Source organism: Solanum tuberosum, unplaced genomic scaffold (assembly GCF_000226075.1).
Source record: "Solanum tuberosum cultivar DM 1-3 516 R44 unplaced genomic scaffold, SolTub_3.0 scf00057, whole genome shotgun sequence".
Taxonomy (NCBI): Eukaryota; Viridiplantae; Streptophyta; class Magnoliopsida; order Solanales; family Solanaceae; genus Solanum; species Solanum tuberosum.
The window spans coordinates 508,011-513,676 of NW_006238984.1; positions in this window are offsets into that span (position 1 = coordinate 508,011).

Below are 5,666 nucleotides of genomic sequence, written 5' to 3' on the forward strand. Positions count from 1 at the left end.
TATTGGTTGCACACAAAATCTAATAAAAAAATGTGATACTTCACTAGAAATGTAAACAAGTATTTATAGTTGTCAAAAAGTATTCTGTGAAGGAGCACTCGGTGTAGTTAGTTGGGATCACCGATCTACTCGGCGATCCGCCCTTTGGTCTGGTTCTTCCCCTTTCTGCATTTGATTCAGCATATTCAGGTTCGGTAACTTTGGGCGATGGAGTACTGCATCGCGGAATCAATTGGCTACTCATCGACCGCTCATTTTCTCGTCAACTCAATTTTCTCCTTCAGAGCTTGGCACACTAGAATATTAGGCGAGATCATAGCTATTCGGCGACTCCCCTAATGGTTTAGGCGATCCTCAAGCTGTCTTTTCTTTGTTCTTTTCAGCTGCCTTGTTCATTTCTGCCCAATAGTGTCCATGCTTAGTCTCTAACTCCAAATACCTGAAACTCAAGGATTTTCATTAGTTATTGAGAAAAAATATGCATTTGAGGACACTAAATATATTTAAATAATGCCCTAAAATAGTCTAAATCGTGGACTCATCAAGTGTACCTTATGGGATAATATGTCCAGTTACGTTTAGCTTAGTTGTACTTAATTTTTTTCTATTTTTAGTACACTCGTGTGCATTTCTTTTAAATTCCTCTTTGACTTCTATATGTGTCTAGGTACAATCATTACATATTGTTTACTTTTCCTTCTCAATCACTCTGTGGTGCCTATTGAATACCTTTGGTTTGTGAGACTCATATTACACTCTGCATCTATCGTGTCATGCAGGTCCGAGCATAACCACTATCGTTGATTACTCGAGCCTGTTGCAGCTTGGATCTGAGGAAAGGGTTATCACTTAGCATCCTGGACTTATCTGCCTCTACCTATATTTTGGTTAGCTAGTCATTCGCTTTTTTATCCAAGCTTTGTATTTGGGTCCACTCTTTGGACTTCTACTCTTTTCGCTTAGACAACTCTTAACCTTTGACTTCTAGGTACTTGTAGAAATCTATTGTATATATATCTTATGGCTTGCTTTCATTATTTTGTTCAATTTCTGTTATTAATTTACTAATTCCCCATTGTTTTTACTCTTATATCCATTACTTGATGTTCTGAGTTAAGGGTTGGATTACCCACTGGTGAATTACAGTAGGTCCTATCATGACCGGAGAAATCGAATTGTTACGAAAAATATGGCAAACTATGCAAGTAATGAGTCTCAAATCATTAATTATGCGATACAATTCATTAAATTAATTGACACTATGCGTTATGCATCTATTAACACAATATATTTTGAATGATGCATAGTCCTGTCATAAATGTTGAAAAGTTGAAAATTGTATGACGAATTGAGAAATGCTCATTGGCAAAAATTAAAGCGATTTTTGTCCCGCATCAAACTATATCGTATATTCCAAGTGTATAATTATCGTAAAATAAAGTATCAACACATGCATTAGAAACTAATGTACCAAAATAAGAATAACCTTAGATTGTGTCCTATCTATTAATAAGTTTTATACATAATCTAAAACACGCTAGCAAGTTGTCATATGCAATGCAAGAAAAATTAAAAGTAGAAAGAAAGAATCAAAATTACAATTTTTAAATATAAATACTTTATCATTAAAAATTAAGTCTCTGTAACTAAAATGTTCAATCATACATATCTAATTGTTCACTTGTGAAGATCCGTCCTTCGTTACTTTAAAGCTGAGACTATTGTATCGTTCCTCCAATTTGTGTCAGATTTCAACATGTTGGGTTTTAAAATGTGTGAATGGAAAATGAAATGTTCTGAGTTTTATGAAGGGATCTGACTTTAATGAAAAATTGTGACTTTTATGAGGAGTTGTTACTTCTATGAAAAGTTATTGTAACACCTCTTATTCAAGAAGATGGAAAAATGTAGCTTTCCAGGATCTGGTGTCAAAACCAACGGAAGACACTAACGGACCGTATGTCAGACCACGGAACGTAGGTGGGGTCCCGTAGTTGGGTTCAAGACTTAGGGGTCTCTGATCTCTCCCACGGCTTACGAGTACGGTCTGTGGTTTGACCTAAGGACCATAGGTCTGGCCGTAGGTGAGGGTCAACAACTATTTATAGAAAAAAGGCTTTTGGGTCAACTTCAAACGGTCATATCTTTTAGAAAAAGAAGAAGTAGGTGGCCCAAGATCTATCCAATTAAAGATAATTGAATCCTCTTTCCAACGCCACCAAGTTTGATATAATCTACGCTCGGACTAAAAAGTTATGCTCGTTTTAGTGAAGCCTGACAGGCAAGCCACGGACCACGACCCAGTCGAAGGACAGTGGTTCAAACGACAACCCGTTAATCCACTCGTGAGTGAAACTTCGTCAACTTTAAGTCAAGGTCATTTTTTTCCATTCCCTATACATTTGGGCACTTAAAATACATCGGTTGAAGCCTAAACTACATCGTTTTACTAACTCTAAACCTAATAATATAGTCAGACATACCCAATGTAACACCTCACAAATAAGACTTTGACTTTTTAGTAGAAAAATAACAGAAAAAAGGTGAACCACACAGGGGTTCATGGGCCGTGATCAGGACCATGGTCCGTCACCCTGATCGTGGTTCACACCCACCCAGAAGTGGTATACCACAAAACCCTTCATGGGCCATGGACCACCAAACGAGCTATGGGAAGGCTCGTGGACGCTAGGAAGATAACACCCAAGCTCAAGCCTCAAACCAAGGATCCCACCACGGGCCGTGATCTTAGTGATGGGCGGTGGGAGGGTCCGTTGTCCTTAGACAATAGACCCCAAGACAAGTGAAGAACCACGGTGGCCTACACAGTCCGTTATTCTTCACACGGGCCATAATAGGGCTGGTGGAGGACTTCCCCCAGAACCAGTAGCACTGACCAAGAACAATGACCCACTTAACAGGTCGTGGTCCCAACGATGGCCCATCAGTGCTGCCGTGGTTGGCCTCCATCATCGTTTAAGTCAGGGTCATTTTGGTCTTTTCCCCAATGCATTGGGCATTTAAACTACATCGTTTAATACATAAACTGCGTCATTTTATTCAGTTTAAGCCTAGTAACTTAGTCAGAAAATAACCAGAATCATTATTCACCAAAATTCATCAAAATTAGAGCCAAAAAGGAGAGAAAAGTCGATAGCCCTCTCAACCACACGCAGGAGGTCTACTTAGAGTTCCAGCCACAAAATCGAAGGATTTCTCCGTAGATTTCTTCAATATGTATGTGGTATTTCACTAGTGGGATCCTTTCATCCACTAAGTTACTAGAACTCAGTCAGATTCTTCATTTTCTATATATTGTTTAGACCTAGGGTTTCTAAAACCTTGGATAATTGTTGTGACTTAAGCTATTGTAGTATTTGTAATCGAATTATAATGTTTTTTTGGAAAGTTTGCTTAGTTCCTTGCATGAAACTCAGAACCCTTGTTGTGTAGATTCTCTCAGTTCATGAATTACACTTGCTAGGTCAGTTAAACATATAAACATTCTCTAGTTTTCTAATGTTACATTGTCACTTCTTAAATATTGCATTCTTAGATTTGCATGTCAGAACATTGAGCTTTCAAGTATTTCTGTTATGTTGTGTCATAAACATTTCTAGATTGGAGTAGGCTTAAGAAAGAGTTTGACTAGGGTTCACTGTACCCTCATAGTTCTAGAAGTATGTGCCCCCATAGGAGTATAAGTCCCCTCTATTGGGCATCAAATTTTGTGATCACGCTAGTCATGCCTTTATACCCCTGGCAAGGTATATTGGATCCTCTCAATGGGGCGTATACATCAGACTTCACATTTAGCTCATGTGGTTTTATATCGGTTAATAGTAGCTCCCACAGTCAGAATTTAGCGCATTTGACCATCAGTTTATACTTTAGTATTAAGTTTCACCATGTTAGGTTCATGATTACTAATTGGTGATTGCATTTAGCTCAGTTTTCAGTTATATTCAACATTTATCTTCTATTTAGATTATATTATTGCTCAACTATATTTTCTTCATCTATTATAAATATCCTTCGTGCTCTGTACATTTCAAGTATTGACGCATACTCTGCACTACATCCTTTTATGGTGTAGGTTCAGGTACTCAGCATCCAGATCACGCTTAGATCGATTCTCGATCCATACACAACAACTTCAATTGTGAGTACTCATATTTCAAGGACAACATACATATGTTTTATCTTTAGTCTTTTATTCAGTTTTTGGTCTTACTTGAGTTAGCTGGCGGCAAGTTCCAGCAACCCTAGTTAGTTAGAGGTTTTTTCAGACATAGTACTAGAATCAACTTGTCTTGTTAAGTTTATCTTTCAGTATTGTTAAATTCTTAGTATGGTTTATACATTCAGACTAGTTAGGTATTCCTCATTTTTCAGATAGCCTCTATTTAGCTTCTACATAATCAATGTCTTTTAGATATCTTTCAATATGCTTATGATATGCCAGCTTGTGGGTTAGCTTGGGGTCACTCGTAATCCTAAGTCTTGTGTAATGTCAAGAGGGTACCCTCGGGATGTGAGAAACTTGTTATCAAAGCATTAGGTTCAAGAGTCCTAGGATGTGTGAAGGCCGCACTAAGTAGAATCTCTTTCATGGGTGTCAAATGCACGACATTTAAATAGTGGGAGGCTACGAAGATTTTTAGGAAAAATGTCACTTTCTTAGTATTCTTATCGTTCGTGGGTATGATCTCCTTTATAATTGTTCGTCATGTGTTTCATATCATGCCTCCTCGTAGATCTTTCACACGAAATGCAAATGCACGCAACGCTAACCCAGTCCCTCCAGTCCCAAACCATGAGGGTTCGAATGCAAAATTTTTGAAGGCAATCTAGCTCTTGGCTCAGAGTGTAGCAAATCAGAAGAATCAGCAGGCCTCCGTTCCTATAAACACTAATGGTGGATCTGTTGCAGCTAGGGTCTGAGATTTTGTTCGTATGAATCCACAAAAAATTCTAGGGTCAAAGGTTTATGAGGACCCATAGAACTTTATGATGAGGTCAAGAATATTTTTGAAGTGATTTAAGTAACTGGGCATGATAGGGTCGAGTTGGCATCCTACCTACTTAAGGATGTGGCTCAGATATGGTTCACAAAGTGGAAAGAAAACGAGGGTGTGGATGCAACTCCTCTAACTTGGGATTATTTTACCGGAGCTTTTCTGGACAGGTTCTTCCCGAGAGAGTTGATGGAGGCTAAGGCTCAAGAGTTTATGAATTTGAGGCAGGGTACCATGTTAATCCAAGAGTACGGAGTGAAGTTCACTCAACTCTCCTAGTATGCTCCACACATGGTTGTCGACCGAAAGGCACAAATTAGAAGGTTTTGTTTGGGCTATCCGATCTAATAAAGTTCGAGTGCATAAATGCTATGCTTAAGGAAATATGGACATCTCTAGGCTAATTACTCATGCTCAGCAGGTTGAGGGAGATAAGCTCAAGGAAATGGCTAAGGACAACAAAAAGGAGCTCAAGCAAATGTCTAAGGACAACAAAAATGCTAGAAATGGCAACTATGAGTACTCTCATCATAAGTCGGGAAGCGGAAATCACTCATAGTTTCAGCAGAAATCTTCAGCCCCAACACCTTCATCAGCTAGTGCTCCATCTCCCAGGTTTAGACAAGATCAGAATCGTAAGGCATCAGG